Consider the following 22,754-nt stretch of genomic DNA (forward strand, 5'->3'; position numbering starts at 1 on the left):
CTGTAATCAAAGGATTATTACTTTTCTTGTCAATTAACAGCTGTGTGTCTATTTTTTCATGCAACACAAAAGACTATGCCAAGTGTCAAAAAATCATTATTAATAAGGGGCCTTTATTTTTGTTTATTTGGTTTGTGCAAGTACATTGCAAGATCTCCAAATGAACCATGTACACAATTTTAGAAGCCATAACACACAATTAACAACAGCATTCTGTGCTATTATTGCCCTTAAAACTGAGTCTTACTGAAGGAAGAAAGCAATTACAAATGGAATCAATTGCAAGTGTGTTAATCAATGTCTTTAACTTATGTAAAATATTAGAAACATACACATGCAGAAGTACTCTATGTTTTTCATTCTTTGATATTATTTTGCCTACACTTTGCCACAATATTTCACATGGCAGGACATTCCACCAATGTTGGATTTTGCACATTGCACAGGTGAATTAATTTTCTGTTCATTAACCTTGAAAATAGTTAAGAGTAAAAAATAAAAACTAAAAAATTTTAAGGGGAAATTAAATTCTTGAGCACAACAGATAAACCTGCACCTTTGTTTGGAAAAAAAACGTGTGATCCACAAGTCAGCACAGATTCCATTGCATAAACATAGAAAATTTCATTACAAAGTCTTTTACTATTAATAGTAGACAATTAATACAGTTAATAACACTAATAATGCTACCAGATGAGGCCAGAGAAGAGATCACAGTAAAAATGCTTTCCGTCTTTTTTATATTTATAATATCTGGCCGTCATCTGTATTGTTTCCATTGTCTTTAGCAAATTGCCTCTACTTTGTGCTGCTTCCAATTGCTCTAAGTACTTTCAGAACTGGCAAAATTATGTTGTAGTTCCATACCTAAACACCTATGTCCTTTTCTCAGACAGATTATGGAAGTTTTTAGTCATTTATCCAGATTTTTTCAGCACTACAACTTTAAATAGATGAATGAATGGCCAAGCTGATTAATCTTCTACTAATTCTGCATTTCTGAAACAAGCAAAATAGTTTGCAATACTTTGTAGCGATTAAGAGAGAAAATTAAGATGCCATAACATTTCAATTACATCCACTTCAATCTACCCTGATGAAACAAGAGTAATCATGAACATCACCCCAATCCACATCTGCACTCTAAAATGTCAGGGTACTTTGTTCTCCCTGTACTTATCAAAGAACACAAGTTTCTTGAGGGCTGATAGACTCCAGGCAGAATTATGCACGATCACATCAATTGGAAGATTGATAGTTGCTCCTGTGAGAGGCATCTGATAAAGTAAATATTTTCTTTTGATGCAAAATTGGCTTACTAAAGGGAAGACAGAAATGGCATTTTCACCACACAAGGATTTTTTTTTGGTTAAACAGCATTACCTAAGGAATACTATGTCTTCTGTGTTAAAAACTATGTTTCTGAGATCCAGTACAGGTAAGAACCCTAATCTTTTCTTACTAAATCCTATAAATATGCCTCAGATTCAGATGTATGCAGATTATCAGTGAGTCATAAAATTAAATTTTAGGTAAATCAATAATTCAGATGCTTCAGTTGTCCTCTATATTTGTAATTTAAAGAACTATTGAAAGGAACTTTGTATTGTATTGAAACAGGTGATGGAATCCTGCTTCTTTACATACTATTTAAATGCAGGATGGGAATTTGTCAGTTCAGAATTATAGGAAAAATATCTGCATGACACTAGAAATAATAAATTTATTTTGCTGAAATGCTTAATAAAATATTTTCTATGATATAATATGAACAAAAAAAAGCTTTTTTAATCCTTTTCATCTGCCAGCAAGCAAAAAGAAAAAAATCTGACGTTTCTCTGAATTATTATTTTCTCCTACTTCACCTAAGAAGCAAAGGGAAAGAAGGAATGATATAAATTCAAGTAAGATTCCTGAGGGAGTTCTGTCTTTTATTCTCACTTTAATCACATCATCCATGTCTAATACTGTCAGTCAGCAATGTTATATTTTTTCCTGTTTTCCTATACATTATCTCCCAAATTCTCCTTTCCTGGGTTGTTTAAAGTGTTCTGCTTGCTCTATTCTTGGACAGGAGTTATTTTCTGTGGCTGACTGATTTTACCGTATAATGCCATGACCTTTGGAAAGTTTTTTCACCTCTTTGAGTCTATTCTCACAGCTGCTTTAGAGAGGTCTGTTCATAGTCTTTTCAGGCTGCCTAGAAAAGCTTGTTCATCAGCATTCAAATCTCTGGAGACAAACACAGTCGGCACAGTTCTGGTAAGAAACACATCTCTTAGCTGTGTGACGTTTCACAGACAAATACTACAGAGACTTTTCCATACACTACACAGAGCAAGTAGATAGTACAGTATCAAAGATGTGTGTTCCAGTAGCTTCTGAAGATACTTTTGTAGAATGAAACACTTTGTAGCTTCTCTTTCTCGTATCTAGGTATGTCAACTTTCCCTAGCGTGTCGCACTTCCTTTCAGAACAATGGCAAGGATGAGTGTTCTCTGACAGTTATAAAATGATGTGTAATTGAACTAAAGTGTGGGATAGAATGTGAGAATGTGAACAACATGGATATTAATAAAGTCTAGCTATGCCTAGTTGCTGCAAAATATTGACATTATTTTCCATTTTGTAGGACCAGCCTTTCTACCAGTTCCAAAGTTATTCATATCAGAACATTTTTCACTACTCCATCTGAAATTTCTTATTCCTAATCCTAAAAGAAACTGTTGGAATATCATATGGACACTGAGGGCAAAGAAGATTTTTAGTTCCAGTCTTCCAGTGATGGAAGTTACTTGGTCTTTTGCTACAATTGCAATGGCAGTAAGATCAGATCATAGTTGTGAACTATTTTCTATGAAGCCTGAGGAATTGGAAATGTCTGCGAATGGCACTAGTAAGGGTTCAGTCTCACAAGGAGCACAATTTGATTTCATTTTTTTTTCCTTTATTTTTTTCTGGAATTCACTTAATAGCCATCATCTAATATGGATGGATGGATTTGTTGACCTTCCATCACATCAGTTTTCATGCATCAAAACATACTCTATTGTTTTAATATAGAGTTGCATGACATTTTTTGCCCTACCAGAAATTTGACTAATGTCAATGACAAATCTTTTTATATTTATTGTGCCAGATGTTTTTATTTGACAGACAATTTGCTCCTTGTCTTTGTTTTACCTCAGAAGGATTAAAGTTTCTATTTATATAGGGGGTTTTATAGATTATGTTTTTTCTTACTTAATAAGTTTGTGTGCCATTTTGTCAGATGCCTACTAAATCCTAACCAAACACTTTCAGAAAACTGGTCTCTTAAGGACATATTCAGGCCAATGAAACACAAGATTTCTTCAGACACTACCACATTATATTTACTGGGTGGTCTTTCTTTGTGTATTTCAAAACATTTTCCCTTTCTCTAGCAGAAAAAAAAATAAGGGCATGCAATAAGAGAGGAAAAAAGCTCGGCATATAAACCACTGATGGTTTATAAATGTAATGAAAGGTTTAAATTTACACTGAAAATCTGGATCAATAATTATTTATGCATTCATCATTGTCCACTCAAATTGCCCTTCTTCAGCACTTCAAACATATCTTAAATGCAAACATTCTTATTCTACTCAGCAAGGCAATCTACAGAACAATCTACATGTAAAGTGCTGAAGGGTGGTCATCTCTAACAGCAATCAGATTGCACCTGGTCTACATGTACACTCTGCAAGAAGTGTTTTGGATTATAAAGTTGAACTTCTGTGAAAGGGACTTGCTCTTACTTTCAGCCACTTGCTGTTCGGAAAGGACTTGGGGACACCAGTAGCAATCAGGCTGTTGGGTGATTTCCCCACTAGACAGTTTCCAAACTAGACAAACTTACTGAATACTGCAAAATCTGTTTTATTCCAAGCAACGAGGACCCTGTAGGCAGCAGTCCCTCACACAGATGAAACTGTTGGTTGATGACTGGACTTTGTGGATGTCAGAATGAGATCCTTTACTTGGAGCACCTTTACTGCCTTCTACCGAATCACCTGACAATGCTCATTGTCATCCACTTCTCAGATTCTTTTCTTTTGAAGTGTCATATTTTTTACACAGAAGGTGAGAAATTAAACCTTGTCCAGTCTTTCACAAATTTTAAGTGTCCAATTTTGCTTGACAAGATATTTTTCCTGCTGTTTCATTGCAACTCAAAGTGAAACACGTGTCCAAGGTCCACAAACAGCTGACACAGAAGCAAAATATCTTTAACGGCTTTGGATCCATTCAATATCTAGCCAGAGGGCTGAAGTATGCCCGTAATGTTTACAAATGTTTTAATCTTCATATTGAACAGGAAAAATTGTGAGTGAGGATAGTCACAACTCTTCTTGAAGAAACTGAAGTGTGATCTGAAATTCCTTTCCTATTCTTTAATTTTAATATTCCTGCAGTGCTTGTGACCTCCCATTATGTACCAAGAACCTACTGCAAGGGAATGTTTAAATGCAGACACCATATCCCAAACACAAGACAGAAACTAACACAGATACAGGCAAGAAGAGCTATTTATCTTGTCCTGACAGTCAGAAGTATTGTCTGTCTAAAAGTCTCAATGCAGCACATATGTTTAATTTTATCACACAACTGCACAGAGAAAAATATTTCCATACATTCAAGTTCCTTGCTGAACTATATAGAGCAACAGCCTGTTGAGGCTGAGATGACTCAGGTCCCAAACACAGTAACGTGTCCATCATATATGGTCCATAACATGCCGTGATAGATGAACCTTTTCAGCATATTGTTTGAGGTTGTGATTTGTCTTTCTTATAATGCAATTTTTTGGATAGATGAGTCATTCTCAAGCAAATGAAACGTTTTGCACACCATTTCACTTCTGTCATGCATTATTAAAGGCTGACATATCTTTATCCATACATTTTGTGTAATTCAGCCATTCCTTATGTTCCTTTCCATAAAACACACTTGTGCTATTGCCACCATCATAATCCCATAAACTGTGATACTGATGAAAGGGTCAGCACCTAACAGGCAATGAGGATAAGCTTCATGTTCAGCAAGATGCATGATTTTTCTGACCTAATATTACTTCACAAAGGTGTAGATACTCTGGCTATTATTTATTAGTGTTCCCTTTACAGTTAACAAAAAACATTCACTTGAGTGCTAAGACTGATTTTTAATATGACTAGTAAGAGGACTCTCTTGAATGCTCTTTCACCATTAAATATAGTCATGGCAGGAGAGATGTCTAAAGAAAACTTTTAGATGGCTCAAGCTGGATTACATAAATCCTCCCCTACATGCATGCAAGAACATCTCCAGACATGTACCTTTCACTGCAAGAACTTTCACCTCACATTTGAAAGTTACCAATAAAATTATGTTGCCTAACACTTTCCGTTGGCCCATGAATTATTTTAGGTATACTTACTGGAAAGACTAAGTTTTAAGCTGGCAGAAAGCATGTTCATATTACTCCAACTCCAGTTTACTGGCCTTCCATTGGCAATTTTTCTACTTCGCTTGATCATGCTTACTGAACTGTGTGTCTCTGAATTTTCTGATAATGATTTTAACAACTTTTGAAACACTGAATATTTTCTGGCTGGAATAGCCACTATAGCGTGCAAACACTCCAACATTGACTTTTACATCTCATCTTGCATTTTGTAAGTTGTGCACACAGAATTGCTGCCAATTCCTCAGAATGCACAAACCCCAAATATTCTTGCTGGATATCTGATATCAAGTCTTATTTCAGAATAAGGAGGTTACTTTTCTCAGCTCCCATCAGACTCAGTGGTATAATACAGAAGAGAAGGGTGACAAGAAATAACAAAAGGTTCAGCAACAGCCTGTCAAATACCAATCACATCAGCAATTTTGGACCATGCTTCCAAAGAGATTCTTGAACTAAATGCATCAAGAGCATATTTTTGACTAACGTGATGTTGCCTTATTGTTCTGTTGACAGGAAAAGTTTCTGGCAGCTCTTTGGCATAAAAAGCTTTACTCCTTATGTCTCTCTGAAGGTTCACTTGCAGCAGCTCCTCCTTTCTGTGGTTCATAGCTAGCCAAGGTAAGAGTGGTGACTAGGATTTACTCCCAGAGGAGGCAAAGGCCTCCTCGGTATTGTTTTATACCAAAGTAAAGTTCAAATTAAACTGCATTTTAAAGCTCGTACCTTTGCAGATGGTTATAGAAATGTTTAGCAAAAAGAGATGCGAGTGGGAAGGAAGCTGGTCATTATGGTTGTACCAAAAGGATTCATATGGCTGGAGAGAGGGTGTTCGGGAAGTCTCAGGGTGCTCATGGGCTGGGAATGTTGGGGATCAGAAGCTATGAGGGCTTTTCTGAAGGGGCAAAGCAGGACCCCATAGCTTGGGCCCATCCCATCCCCAGACAGGAGCAGGGCAGGGGGGGCAGCCAGGGCAGCCCCAGCTCCAGGCACTGGGCATTAAGCTGGGAATGGGCTGAGCTGGGATGTGGGCTCACAGGCAGCCCAGGGCAGAGCTGTGAGGAACTGGAGCCCAGAGCTGCTACAGGGTGGCTCTGGCCGGGTCTGATGTTTCTGGGGATAAGCAGGAGCTGGGCAGGAACATCAGGTCTCTTGATTACCACCAGACTGGCACAGGATGGACCAATTGAAAACCTAGCCTTGTTAGATACTTTCACTGAATGTTTAGCACAACAGGCTACAGTGTGATAAGGAAATTTTGAAGCTTATAGTTCATGTATTACAGGTACAAACACATATGCACATCATATGAAATATATATCCAAATGGTACAGTTGGACCATCCTGAGGGTAGGAAAGCTGGAAACAGGATGAAAAACAAAAGCTGGTATGCTACAAAGCAGTTTGGAACCAGTGGAGGAAGAAAAAGGCCAGAGTTTAATAGTGGTCATAAATTATGTTTGTTGCCAGCTTGGATATGATAACATTAAAAAATTTAACAGGGAAAAATTTTCAAATTTTCAACTGACCTAGTCAAGTATTATATGACTGTACAATGGTGAGCCCATCTGGACCCAAACCCAGGCTCTACTCGCCTCAAGGCATCTCACTGGAATGACAAAATTAAAGTTTGCCATTTCAGTTGCCACAAGGAAGAAAATGAGGGTCATTATGACTTCTTTCTGGTTTATATCCTTAAGGAAAGGTAAGAACTATTTGAACTGTAGGACAGTGCTAGAAGTCTTCTAAATGTGTGGACTAATAAAGGCCGAATGCCTAATAAAATGATTATGGGGAAAAAGAAAGATATTGATGCTAAAATACTTATTTTAGAATTAAAAAATGATGGAGAAATTAACTAATGGCAGTGGGAGAACAAAATTCAACTCTTTTTAAAGTTCTAAACTCCATCCTAAACACAATGATGTCCAATAACTAGAATTTAAAGTGAGGAAATTCGAAACATGTCTTTCTTTAAGAAGCACTTAAAAGTATCAAGTTGTTAATTTGTGCAGGAGTACATTCAATTTCCAATTGTAAGACTAGAGAAAACATGCATTTTTCAGAAAGATATATATTGCCTTTAAAAACAGATTAACAGGCTGGTAGACAACTCATTCAGCTCTCGTACCGATGAAACTATAAGTAATAAGATGATATGCCACTGAATGCCAACACAAAAACATTTTCATATCTTGAAGTTTTTGTCTATATTTTTAAAAGAAACATTAGAAGCTCTTCAGAATGTTATAAAAGTTCTACTCTTTGCCCACAGGTGGCCTAAATTAAAAATTGTTGTAATAGAAAGCAATACCAGAACACAGTCTTTCTAAATGTTGCCTTACTGAAAAGTTTCAGTTGTTCTCAGATTGCTTTGGCATCAGTGTTAGCAGAAATACACTTTCAGATAATACCTGAAAAATAAAAAATTAGTAACATTGCTGAAGAAATTGTGCCTGAAAAAGGGTCATTAGTATACTTAAATGACACTGGAACTTTGTAATATATTAGATATCCCATAAAGAAGTAACAAGACGTGCCAGAACAGAAAAAAATTATTTATCTTGTCCACATCTGTTTTTCAAAGACAAGAGCAGCTATGCCTGAAATGTTTTCTTCTAATGCAGTTACAAAAACTGTCAATATTGCTCACTGTACCTCTTTCAACAAGCTTACTCCAAATGGTAACTTACTTCAGAATGCTTTTCCCTTGTATTTTATTTGTGAGAATTTAAGCTTGTTTCTTATATAGAAACATGAACAAATAAGTTTGTTACTTTCCTCTCTACTGCAGCCTTTAAAAGATTTTCACAGTATTCAAAATATTTAAAGAAATATATTTTTCTTCTAATGAAAAAAAGAGGAACAAAACCAAAGTGTTGACGCCATGTAGACTCCCACAACTCTTACTCTTACATGTGTACTACCATTTGTGGCAAATGGTCCAACAACTTACTGTAGACTGCAAGAAACTTACTTGGTTTTTATTTAAACAACATAAGAATTTTCAGCTGACCATAGTAACCTAGAAAAATATTTCCTCACCTGTGGGCTCAAATATAATTTTGACACATCTTAGTATGGTACTCTGAGCTCTGTCATATCACCAGCAATAGTGTGGCCAGCAGGACCAGGGCAGTGACCGTCCCACTACGCTGGCACTGCTGAGGCCACATGTTCAGACAAGTCATGTTCAGTTTTGAGCCCCTCACTACAAGAAAGACATTGAGGTGCTGCAGCATGTCCAGAGAAGGGCAATGAAGATGGGCAACACAAGTCTTGTGAGGAGCTGCTGATGGAGCTGGCGTTGTTCAGCCTGGAGGAGTCTCAGGAGGGACCTTATTGTACTCTCTACAACTACCTGAGAAGAGTCTGGAGCCAGGTGGGGATCAGTCTCTTCTCCCAGGTAATAAGTGACAGGAGGAGAGGAAATGGCCTCCAGTTGCATCAGGATATAAGGAACACTCCCTTCACTGAAGGGGTTGTCAAGCACCGGTACAATCTTCCTAAGGAAGTGGTGGAGTCACCATCCCTGGAGGTATTTAAAAGATGTGTAGATGCGGCACTGAGGGACAAGGTTTAGTGGTGGATGTGGAAGTGTCAAGTTAATGGTTGGACTAGAAGATCTTTAAGGACTTTTCCAAACTAAATGATTCTGCGATTTTCTGATTCAATATTTGAATGCTACCAATGAGATTTCCTCTTTCAGGAAACATTTAAGAAAACTTATTGTTTCAGAGTTGCAATATTGACTTACTGAAGAACATGTTTTTACTTTGTATGGTCTGTGGTCCTGTGTACTGTCCTCTGCACATAATTTTATTACTGAACTTAAAATAAAAAGCTGAAATCATTTAACATTGCTCATTACTGTACTAATAAATGTAAATGATTATGATTGTTTTTAGAGTTACTATTTCTCTATAAAAACAGAATCACTTTAAGATCTTGACATCAACTGGAAAAATAAGTATTACTACTTCACTTTGCAGTAGATACTTCTTTCCATCATTTTGATTTACACTCATTTTAGGAATATTATAATTTTAGAGTACAGTAAAAGATTTTCATTAGTATAAAGAGATATGACTTTTCATACTGGCGTCCTAAAAAGGTGAAAAGACATCTAAAAGGCAGTCTTAAAACTCATGCCTTTATCTTGATCTATTATCTTGACATGAGCTGAGCACAAAAAAGGATGGTATGATCTGAGCAGGGTCAGGGTTTGATCTGACCAGGGCAGGTGGTACTCCTACTTTCTGTCTGCAACTTCTCCAGGACTAAATGATCTTTTATTTTGTTAAAAATAGCCCCATCCCTCTGATTTTAGATGTCTGACAATTTCTACTTCTTGTCCTGACTTGTGCTATTGTGATGTTGCTGGTTCCTCTTACTGATTGGACTTTAGGAGCTATTTCAGTACACTCAAACTGTTCAAGACTGGATTGCTTACAACAGTGTAACATCAGTTTCATATTTAACAAAAGATGTAACCCTCATATTTTCATTTGTCTCAACCCTCTTTATCAATATCTATCTATATCTGTCTATCTATCTATCTATCCATTCTTCCATGATTCTGCTGCCCACAGAACATCTTTACTTAACTAATACACTACCTTCTATAGCTGCTCCACTAATTTGCATATTAAGGTTTACTTCTTTGGTTTTGTCTAAAAGAAACTATTGAAAAATAACAAAATCCCTGGCATTCTAAAGGTTTAGGCTCTCATGCATTAATTCATTATGTCTTTTGATCACAATCACCTCTTTCTGCATAATTTTTTTTCTTTTATTAGAGCAGAGAATAAACACTGCTCTCACCAGAAAACCTGAGATAAATTTAGGCAGAGTAATAGCAAGATTATGAGTTTTGAAGTCTCAAGAGTATTCCTTACCATATAAAAATATGTAACAATTTATACGAAACCAATTCTAAGGTCCTAAGTCAATATTTTCTGGAAATTTGACATTTCTCTTGTTATTTCCAATTTGGAATGGATTTTTTTTTAATTTCACCAGGCTTATTTTAACCCAAGCAGTTTTGAAATACTGATAAAATATACAATTGCAGCTTCCTTCTGCTTAGGCTGATGAGTTTTAACAAGCAATTTGGAATAAGGTTTCTTTCTTGTTTTTCTTAAATAATGGCTCATCAGTTGGTCAAACATTACTATTTTAATTCATTAAAATTCACAGGAATTTCACACTTGATTAAGTAAATCTTCATAAGTGCAACAGCAGAATGAAAATATCTCAAAGTCATTAATTACCTGTTTATTCTTAAAAGGAATGTTAATAATTTGCTATAAGGAAAAAAAGAAAGCAAGCATATTTTCCCCAGGAATAACTGAGCCACCACCACTTCACAGGACAATGTCGTCAATATAATGTTTTGGTAGAGCAAATTGCTGAATGAGCTGTATTCATTGTTCCTAGGCCATCTCCAGGATATCTCCTTGGCACCTTTAGTGGTGACTTTGCTATGTACCACCTTCAATAAGTGCTTGCAGAGCCCCACGCTCCCACTGCCTTGCAGTACTAAAGCCTTGTTTAAATTTCTGTCTTGGGCTCATAGCAAACTGAAGAGCAGTTTGAGAATGAACAGTATCTGACTTTTTGTGGTAATATTAGGAAAAAGGAAAAGTAGCCAGATTTTCATGCAGGAGAAGGATTTAACATCTGCACATTCTTTCGCAGACATGTGGCTCTTCATCTTCTTATCAACCTCGGGTTACACAGGCTGCATTTATTAGTGCATAAGACTCCTCTATGCATATCTTTAAAGTGACCCTCATTTTACTTCAAGACATCCAATTGTTCCTTGTTTTCCCTATTAGCATGCCCTGGTGCACACCAGCATTCATCACTAGAAATGTCAGACATAACCAAGAATTTCTTCAAAAGCCATTTTTATTACACACATACAAAGAGAAAAAAAAAAAGAAATTTATATTTTATATGGCTTCAGTTTTCTTCAATGTGTCCTTGATTTATGGTACACTTGTCCTTGATTCCTTTGTTTGAGTTTTAAATGAATACCTGCTATGTAAAGAGTGCACAGTATTATGTACATGCAGATAGCTACAGATCCTCGCACATGCTACTTAAAAGAGAATTATAAAACAACGACAAAATGCACCGTCCTTTTACACTGAAAATCTCGCTTTATAATCAAAACTGACTTGCTTCATGTATGCAGTGTGCATTTTGTTAATTAGCTTCCTTCTGGCACCTCTGAAGCAAAAATCAATTTTTCACAGGATCATTTTTCCCTCCTTGTAATAAGTAACACTTAATATTTGCTGGTGCTGTGATAAAATGCATTTCGAGGTGTTTTATGGAGTACTAAATTAAATGTTTCAATTAGAGCTTCAGCGAGCTGTTCAGCAAAGATTTGAATGAACCTCTGTAGGCCAACCTTAAAAAAAATCCCCAGGCCTATATTTTCATGCACTCTATAAAGATGTGTCAGACTTGCAATTAAAATAATTCATTTTTCTAAATGAGCTGAGAGAGATCACATCTCTTTTGCTCAATTACTCCCATTTCTACTACTTTTTCTCCTATGTTATTGTACCCATATGACTCTTGAGTAAAAAAGTAGTGTGAGAGTTTTGAGAGTAAGATTGGAAGTTAGGATCTGTGAGCTCCAATTTTGGAATATGAAACAGAAAAGATAATTTTGATTGTTTTGCTGAGTTTTCCCAACGGGCAAAACCCTCCAACATCCACCATCTGAACATCTCTTTAGACTTTCTCTATTAGCATCCTCAGGGTCCTGCCATAAGATACTTATCCTAAGACTATTGTTTCTTGCCCTGTCTCTTTTCTTTGGTCTTTAGGCTTGTCATCGCCCCCTTGAAACTGATTTTATCTGCTGTCATTATGAATCTTCCACGTCTGTCAAATTAGAGCTTTGAACACTGTAAGTCTTGTGAGAGAGTATTTCTTAATCTTTGCCTGGCAGTGTAGACTGGGAATATTTCTGACATCCTTTTTAGTTTTTTTATTCTCTAGGTTTTTTTCTTCTTGGTGGCTAAGAACTGTGATAAAACATGGTTCCTGTGAAAGTCCTAACCAATTTGATAGGAACACAGCCACAACATTTTTTTTTTATTATACAAGGTATGCAACATACTCTTAATAAAAATGAAAGTAGCTCAAAACATTTTCAGTTGTCCCAATCATAACTTTCATGATTTAATCTCATAAGTGTTCAGAAACACAAAGCGGAATTTTTTTTTTAAGCGACTTCTTCCTTTGTAAAATTTATTCTCAAATGAGAAATATTAGCAATGCAAGAAGGAGAAAAAAAAATATGGGCAGCATTTTTGTGTAAGATATTATGTAATTTTACTGATTTGATATTAGTACTCAGGCAAAACAGAGCCCTCAAATGTAAGATAAATTTCTGAGGTGACTCAGTGTCACGAGTTCAGATCTCTTAGATAGCTATAAGCATCAAACCCATCATTTATTGGTAGTATTCATAGGTGCATTTAAAGGATGCAAATATTTATAATTTATCAATAATTTTGTGGGATTTTTTTTGTATCTGGGTGGGGCTTTTCTTAACCTGTCTTACATTAATTAGCTTTAAACAAACACTCAGACACACACAGCTGATGGATTCTACAGGACCCTGGCATATATTCATGCTTAAATATCTTCTTTATTGTTGTCCTAAGAAGTCAGAATGGAAGAACAAAACAAAGGAAGAAAAAGGGAGAAAGAGAAAGATTACTGTACATTTCCTCTGCCCCTAAAAGGGCACTTTCTAAAGCTACTATAAAAAAATCAGAAGTATACACAACTTGGATAATCATGAGGTCAAAAAAATTCAGCAAATTTCAGAATATACTCAAGAGACAGTGTAGAACAAGAAATTTTTATGAATTAAATGGTATTGAACTAAATCAGTAGCTTTCCTAATGATCTAAGATTCTTATCTGAACAAATTATAAAAGAAAACAGTCATAAGGACAAAATCTTCTAAAAAACACAGAACATAAGCTAAATACAAACAACATACCCAGAATAAACACCAACATAGTCTTTAGACAAATAACACTCTACCATGTAATATTTTCTGACACTGACTAATGTTTTCCTTTTGCATGGGTAGCTTACAGGCACTCTAAGAAATTATTCTGTTTAGAGAGACTCAAGCAGCAAATAAACTTCAGTTGAGTGCACTTAGCTCTCAAGAACTGCGCTAGAAATAAAAACAAACATTATTTAAATATCTAATCAGATAGATATCTAGTATATGTGTACTGCACTGTTAAAATTGCTACATCATACATATAATATATCTCCTGTTTACCCTGTATGCAAATGTTAATGTCTTATTTTAGTGCACTCATTTAATCTACACAGTACAAAATATGCAGAAGAAATAATTTTCCACTTTGATGAAATGTTGGGTTCGATTCAATTTTTTTTTTGTGGTCTAGGCAATTACACCAATCCTGAGAATGTCTTAGTCATTCTCTCTCTCAACCTTAGCATTTAATTAACAAAAATAATTATATTTATATTATATCAGTGTCTATGCTGATAGAAGAGCTGCTGAATTTTCCAATAAAACACTATTTTCATTGGATAGTTTCTAAATAAAATTCTGGTAGCAATAGGGCTGAAATCAAATTAATTATAAATGTAACTAAAAGGGTGTCACAAGGTTAGAAACACCCATAAACCATGTGTCACAGCAAACATCACATTAAACATGCTTTCAGGATTTAATACTGAAGATTTATATGTCACTTGACTTATCTCTTCTGTTTCAATGTCTGCATATCTCTCCCAAGACGTAAGTATTATAAAAACTGACTATTGCTTCTAAAAACAATAGAGGATTTTGTTTTGCTAATAGCACAATTGGTTTCCCAAACAGGAAATTAGAAACAGCACCCTTAGGAGTATTTTTGAACTACAGTGAAATGAAATAAAACTCTCCTCATTGCTATTGACAGAACCTAATAAAATGTTTCACGCTAAATTGCCTTTGATGCATCTGTACATAAAATTAATTATGCAAATAATATAATATCTTATCTCTATGAATAATTACAACAGTAATCATAATTATGCTGGTTTTTGGTTTTTTTTCTACAGATGAGTCTTTTCCAAAAGTGGTATGAAATAAAACTCAGTGATTTTACCTACATTGTAACTGCCTGGTCTATCACAGAGGGGTTGATGCCAGGAGACCCCACTGGAGCCCATCCAGTTTAGTGCTCTGCTCTGGACAGGCTCAGCTGGAGCAGGACACTCAGGGCTGTGTTCAGTCAGGTTTTCAGTGTCCAGGGCTGGACATTGCTGAGCAACCTGTGTCAGTACTCAGTTACCCACACAGTACAAAAAGGTTCTCCTAATGTTCAGACAGAACCTCCTGTGTTTGAGTTTGTGGCCATTGCCTTTTGTTCTGTCACTGAGCACAAACTGAGAAGACCCTGGCTCCATCCTCTTTTTACCCTCCCTTTAGGTATTTATATACATTGATCATATTCCCACTGAGCCTTTTCTTCTCCAGGCTGACAAGTCCCAGCTCTCTCAGCCTTTCCTATTGAAAAATATGCTCCAGTCCCTTCAAAACCTTTGTATCCCTTTGCTGGACTCTTTCCAATATGTCCACATCTCTTTTGTACAGAGGAACCCAGAAGTGGACACTGTATTTCAAGTGCGGCTTCACCAGTGCTGAGGTGAAGGAGGACACAGAGGACCTCAGCCTTTTACACAACCTCTGTCACTAGGACCCATGCCCACTCACAGAAAGCCTGTATTTTCCCTAGCCTTCCTTTTGCTTCCAGTGTAGCTGGATCTTCTTCTTGTCTGTGGCAACTCCTGCCAAGATTCAGCTCCAGGTGGGCTTTGCCTTTCCTAGCTCCATTTCTGCATGCTCAGACAGTGTCTCTATCTTCCTTCTGACTGCTCTGATCCTACTTCCACCTTTGTATGATTCCTTTTTTTTGTTTCAATTTAGTCAGGAGCTCCTTATTCAAACCTGCAGACTCTCTGCAACTTTGCTAGACTTCCTTCTTGATTGTTCTTGAGTTCAGATGGTCTGTTGTTGTCCCTCAGCACCAGAGCAATTCCCAAGCATATGACAGGAAGGCTTGTGTAGGTGGTGCTGCAAACACACAATCTCATGAAGAACACAACTCTCCACTGCGCTGTGAGATCAGGCCATCCAGGGCAGAAATTGTCTGCCCTTTTTTACCACAAAGACCATCTCATATCTCTTCTTCCAGAATTCTCCAACTCAAACACAAATGGCTTCAATATGCTGCCATTCCAGACACTATTCGCACTTTTTCCTGTGTCTCATTTTAAATGACAGCAAAGAAAGATACATATCTCATGAAATGCATGTCTCACAATCATGGAAGTTTTGCCTTCTGCATTCCCCCACCTTCTGTCTTTGTTTATTGCCATCCCTTGCTGTGTTATGTGCAATTTAGATTGCAGGCTCCTTGAGGTAAGCAGCTGTCAGATTTTATTTGTCTGCGCAATGGTATACACACCTATGGCACTATAGAGATAATTAATAATAACAATTTATGACAGAGTACATTGTTACCAATCATCACATATTGTGTTCACTCTGGTAAGACACAGAAAGTTTTTCTAATGGAAGTGGAATAACATGCCCTATCTCTTGATAGTTGACTTCTTAATATATTATCTGTAAAAGCATGAAGGATTCCTGAAGAAGGGCTCATTCTTCCAAAGCTGATCTGTATTTCTAACTTTTAAAAATATTGAGATTTTCTTCAAAATGTGCTTTTTTCTTTATGTCCTGAGACTGACAAATCAATTCTGCTAATATAAAGATTCCACTGTTATCATTGTGGCACATAACAGGGATTTTCCACACAAAATTCTTTATGAAACAGGGCAGGAAAAATGAAGTAGTTATTTGATGTATGCAGACATAAACCAAAACACAGGAGTCTCTTTTCTTCTGTAGATTAAATTAATTTGGTACAAAAATTAACCAGGTATCTGGTGTACTTCAGCAAAAGAAAAAAATCACCCTATCCTCTGAGGAATTTATTGAGTTTGCTATGTTTTGCCAATATGAACAGAAGATACTGAGTTACTCTTGTAGGTAGGAAACTTTTACATCTACACCTTAAAATTTTGGGTTACCTGAAGTCACTAGTCTGGAAAATGACTGTATTATGCAATGTATCTGACTCTCCTTTTGCAGTCAATAATTATATTGGCCCACTGGTCTAGAAAAAGAATGGTGTTTAGAATTTGTAATTAAAAATATACTAAAGAAACTACTATGCCAAGGAGGACCTGGTTTGCCGATTCTTAGGGAGGAGTTTGTGGAATGGAAATCACAACACAACCAAAGCTGAGATGTTTCTTTCAGAAACACTGTGCAAATATATAAACAGGAAAACCTCTGAACTAAAGAGTGCTAAAATTTTCTAGATGTGCAATAAGCTGTTTAGAAGGAGACTGTATTTTCCTGGACAACCTGACCAAAAAATCAAATTCCTAAGAATGGCCTACAAGTACATCTGGAGTTTACTTCCTGTGGACCTTCACATTGTGCTTTCAGATTAAAAAAATAAGTGTTTTCACAATTACTACACAAAACTTTGTTATCCTGTACCTATACATCTTAAAATTATTTTTCATCCCTCCAGAATTAAAAATACAAAAATATATCACAGGTTTACAACACTGCAGAGGAAACTCTCTTTGACAAAATGGGTGAAGTTTAAACTGTAAGCATTTTTAGAAAAATTTTTTGTGCATTATTTGTCATTTGATTATTTGTTTTTACACATTTCCATTATGTGGAATTCTATAGTTCAGTTTGTAATGGCATTTTTTAAGCTGCAGATTCACTGTTTACCAACAGTGTTGATAGCATATGGTATTGTTTCCTTGGTTGGACCTCTAAGGACAATGTCTTCACATATTTCAACACTCTGTAATTTCTTGTAACACCAATAAAAATGAATAATACTGACCTTTATAAAGTACTTTGACTTCTGCCAAGGCGTGAAGGTTGCTCTCTACAGAAGTCCCATATACTGCTTGTACACCTCTAACAGAGATTTATTTTAGCTACTTTACATGGACTGAATTCCACACCAAATTAATTTTACTAACTCATTACGCTAATTTTATCTTTTTCAAATGATATTTAATGTCTCTCCTTTCTGTGGCATAGATTGTAACAACTTTAGTCACACAATCTGTGCTCTACTATGTTTTGGTTTTGATTTTGGCTTGGTCATGAACATATTTGCACTTCAACTACCCAGCAATTTCTTGCTAACTGCTAAACAACATACATCATATAATACTGGTCAATCTTTGAGGAAAAACCCCATCAAAAATACGAAAGGAAACAGTCTCTTGTTCACCAGCACATTTTTACATTTTTGTACAGCTCCTGTTACTTAATTTTTTCCTTGTTAAGTTGATCACTATATGTGTCCATAGCTTGAAGTGAGGAAGGGAAATGGCCAGAGACCTGTGTGCAAGCTGCAACCTTCAAGGACAGCCTTAGGAGAAGCAGCTATCTTGTTATGCAGGGCAAAGGACTCCCTCCCCCTAACCTTCCTTTCGCCCCTCGGCTCCACTCTGCTCACACGTCCAATCCTGCTCCCTCTCCTCTACCTGTGTGGCCTTTCAGGAATCACAATTTCTTGTTGCTGTAATTTTTCAAATTTTCATTTTCCCAAGACCCCAAGTCTGACACTTCTATGATTTACAATCTTGATAATCAAAATTTGGTATGTTATTTTCAAATTGAGTGTTGTATTAAAAGTATTTTAAAAAGCAGTTTTTCTTTCTAACTAAATGCAGCAACTTGTGGCATCTTTCAAACAGGGATTGTCTTATTTATTGGGGACAAAAGCTGGTGTTTTCTTGATGTTTTACAAAGGAAAAACTGTTCAGAAGTGAGGGGTAATATGCAGGTATCTTTAAGACCTGAGCACAAATTGCATGAATACTGAACATACACAAACATGCAAGCACTGTAAAAATGTCTGCTTATAAATTGAAATTTATTTATGACTCAGTTCCAAAAGAATGGGAAAACAGAATGTCCTCAGAACAAAAATCTGAACCAAAATAACATATGCAATATAAATATCAGATTTGACCTATGCTAACAAGATCTTTTTGCTGAAGGAGATAGAAACTTAAAAACATCTATGACATTTACACCTCTTTCCTAACTGTAATCTTTGCTGCTATTTGGAGAGACTGACCTCAGGGCAAAAACCAGAAAGGTGTTCAATCATACACACAAATATTCATAAGCAAGAGAGGATGGGAACTGGGTACTTTACTCAAATTGAAGTAACTACAAAAGGACTACCCGTGTTTATGACATTCAGTGGTAGGAACATTCTCTGTCACTGAAACGGGCTAGCGTGAATCCACCCATACTAACAAATACCTTTTTCTCCGAGACAGAAACAATGTAGTCTCCTCCTTTTAATAATTCTCCAAATGTGCTCAGGAACTGTATGGGAAAATGCAAGCTGGCCTGGGTCCAAATGTGTTCCAGGAATAATTCTAAAATTCAATAGCAAAGATAATTGTGATCCAGGGCCTACGGCTGTTTCCTGACACTACTTTCTGTATGGATACAAACACAGTCAAAATGTCTGGTTTATGTTTCTCAGAGCTTCTGTGCAAACCAGCATAAGGTCTTTTAGATTTGACAGTACACATAGATCAAGTGACTGGACACCAGCCATCCAAAAAAATGTTTTATATACATTTCCAAGAATATTATAATAAACAAATAGACTGCTGAATAGAGAACATAATTCTAATAGTAATGTCTCTGTTTCTTTTTTATGTTCTTCACATAATATTTAGAAATAGTCCCTAGACCTGGCAGTCTGCATGTCAGAAGCTGAAAAGCACTGCTTCAGAATAATCTGATATTCATATACACACTGACATAAAGAAAATTGTGTGTTCCCTTTATGGTAGATGATTAACTGAAAAACTGCTGTACATGTTCTGTCTTTAAGTTTGGTCACCTGAACTAGGATTTGATATCGAAGTCATAATTTGGTGCTGCTTTGTATATGCTGTGCCATACTTAGAAAATGGCTATTGATCAAAACAAATGAGAGGAGACATGCAGAATGAATATAGGTGCTTAGCAGCAAAAGTTTCTTATTTAAAAATTCAGGAAGACATGATTTGCTTACTGTAACCATAGCTATTATCTTCTTTTAAACAGGATATTTGCATGCAGTGGTAGTTAAGATTTTATTTAATTTTTTCTAAACCATGTTTCAGATCTTTAGCAGAAGCTAAGTTTAACCTTTTTCAAACTCTGCTCTCAAAATGGACTATTTCAGAGATGTGTGTCTGAAAGGCAGAATTAAGCAAGGAGAGCTTAATCCAAATTTTTGTGAAGGCAGAAGCAGAAGACCCACATTGACAGAAGACCCACTACCAGCAGTGGTTTTTTATTGGCATTATGTAGTTAGACCAAAATCAGTGTTGATTAATTCCACATTTTTCACTAATAGGAAGCCCGAACTCAATAGCTTTTTTTCCTGACCCTGTTAAAGAGTTAAAGACTCACAAAGGACCTTGTTTTCAAAATTCAGTACTCTGATGCAGTGTAATTAATAGCCCTAAATTAAACACACTGCTTCCACTTTACATCCTATGCAGGACATCCATGGAAACGGGAAATATTTACACAAACCAGTAAGAGATACACAGTAGAAAGTCTGGCCTCAGATAGTGTGCAAAGATTTCCATAATTTTTTAATTTTGCATTTGCAATGTAGAACAGGTCAGGGCTGTCCTTGAATAATGGAGGAAAAGGCAGCAGAGTGAGAGAGTGATCAAAGGGAAAACCCATTCTCTAAATCCGACTAAGCGAGGACCTGATCCTATGTCTCCTCTTCAAGGAAAAGTACTAATCAAGTTACATGGGAAAAAAATCTTCTGCTTTTTTAGGTTTCTTTTAAAACCAGATTATTTTGGCACCTAATTCAAGTTAGAGGACAGAACAGTGAATCTTAGATGGAGGAGCTTTTACCCCCATGAATATCACTCAGGTACAATCTTGCCTCCCTAAAGGGGCCAGGACACAAGTAACATCCCCCTAAACAGCATTTTCTGTTGGTGAGCTAAACTCACTTCTAAGAATCTCCCCTCCAGTCATCCAGCTCTTTCCAGGCATTGCGAGGACAACCTAGATTCCAATGGGAGATGGCAAATTCTACAATAGGTGAGTATGAAAATTAGTGAGTTTGGAACTTAGAGATGATGTGCCACTAAAACTCTTGTTATTCCTATTCTATAGCCATTTCTGAAATTTCAGCAATGTATATTAGCACTCATTTTCATGAAAACCATAGTGGTCCTTAGGACAAGCAAGACTGAAGGTTCAAAAACCAGCAAGATTGAAGGTTCAAAAACCAGCAGGTTGAAATGCTTGGCTTTGATGGACTTGCACATTTTTCCTTCAGGCAGACCTGTAGGGATGACGGAATGAAATAGCTGTCATCTTTCTGGGTGTTATTTGAACAAAAATGCCATAGTATATTCAGCTTTTCTACCTACCACAGCTCCTCCTATCAAAAAGAAAGAGCTGCTGATGTGTGGCACTGCCAGGGTCAGAAATATCTTGAAGGAAATACTGCCTTAACTCTGCCACATATATCAAATACTTTTTTGGGTCTGTATACAGAGACACAGCACTCATGCACTTATATACACATTTGTTTATTCTTAATAAGCCTCAGCATTTGTTTGTGGTATCCCAAGATTTGGTTTACTCACTACAGGCAGAGGGCCCGTGCATGGCAGGGACCAGGAGCGCTGATGTCCTACCCACCCCCCTCGGTGTAGGTGTCCAGAACACTGCAGCACAGCACAAAAAACAGGACAAGCCAGGGATTCCATGGTTTAGCCCAACTGTTTATTGAGCATTAAATTTATTAAGTTTAGTAAGTTTAATAAGTTTAGTTAGTTTACTGTGGAATGCAGAGTTATAAAACCCCTGAGCTTACGGAGCTGAGCATAGCACATCACCCGTGTCTGCTTCATGTTGTTAAGCTCCCCAAAAGAAATAGACACTTAAAAGAAAAAGTACCTATATGACTGTTTGGGTTCAAAGATCCATAGTGTCACTACCTTTGCTGCAGATGCCACAGCTGAGGGCACTGTTACATTTTGCACTGCAACAGCATGATTCTCTGATCAAGAAAATCTACATAAAAGGCATTTCCTGACTTTGGTTTTTTCCTTTTAATATCTATAGGAAGATTCATCTTTATTATTTGGCATTACACAAGCTCTCGTTTACCCAGGAATAGATCTAAAGGGTCAAGTTGTGAGAAATACTAAAATAGTAACATCTTGCTTTACAAACACATATACTCTGGGGGTATATCCAAATCTAATAATTTATATTACATCTACATTCACTGACCAAAGTAGTAAAACTGTACTGATTCCATGAACCCCACACTAGCTGATGCAACAGTAGTGGTTACTGCTTTCACAGCCAAAGCAGAACTGGATCTGACATCTCTCCAGCCAGAATGCTCATGGTTTGGGGCAAACTTCTTAGTTTAGTAAGTGAAGTCAAGCCCTTAAACTTTGTGCTGAAACTTACTATGGTGGTTTAACAATGCAGCCACTAGTTCATACTTCCCAGTGGGATGGAGGGAGAGAATTGGAAGGCTAAGAGGGTAAAAACCCATGGGCTGAGATAAAAGCAGTTCAATAGGGAAAGCAAAACAAGGAATTCCTTCATCACTTTCTGTGGGCAGGGATATTTTCAGCCATCCCCAGGAAAGCAGAGTCTCATCACACGTAGCGGTTACTTTGGGAGGCAACATCATCACTCCAAATGTCCCTCCCCTTCCTTCCAAGTTTGTATGCTAAACACAGCACCACACAGTGTAGGATATCCATGGGTCACTCGGGGTTAACTGTCCCAGCTGTGTCCTCTCCCAGCTCCTTGTGTATCCCCAGACTCCTTGCTGGTGAAGTGGTACAAGAAGTAGAAGAGGTCTTCATGCTGTGTCAGCACTGCTCAGCAATGACTAAAATATCCCTGTGTTATCAACACTGTTTTCACCACAAATCAAAAACGCAGCCCCGTAGTAGGGACCGTGAGGAAATTTAAATGTGTTGTACCAAAAATCAGTATACTGATAAACGCTTCAAAATCCTTTTTTTTTGTTAATGTATGTGTGTGCCTCAAGAAAGGTAAAGTACTCTATGCCAAAACAGATGAGTGAAGAAACA

At 36.7% G+C, this 22,754-nt stretch overlaps 1 protein-coding gene across 3 annotated transcripts in view; it reads right to left on the minus strand.

The window, feature by feature from the left end:
* The window catches only part of ZNF804B (zinc finger protein 804B), a 247,183-nt gene that overhangs the window by 83,054 nt on the left and 141,375 nt on the right, over positions 1–22,754 (minus strand). The gene's annotated exons all lie outside the window — the stretch shown is intronic.

The sequence above is a fragment of the Corvus moneduloides genome, chromosome 1 (assembly GCF_009650955.1).
Source record: "Corvus moneduloides isolate bCorMon1 chromosome 1, bCorMon1.pri, whole genome shotgun sequence".
Taxonomy (NCBI): Eukaryota; Metazoa; Chordata; class Aves; order Passeriformes; family Corvidae; genus Corvus; species Corvus moneduloides.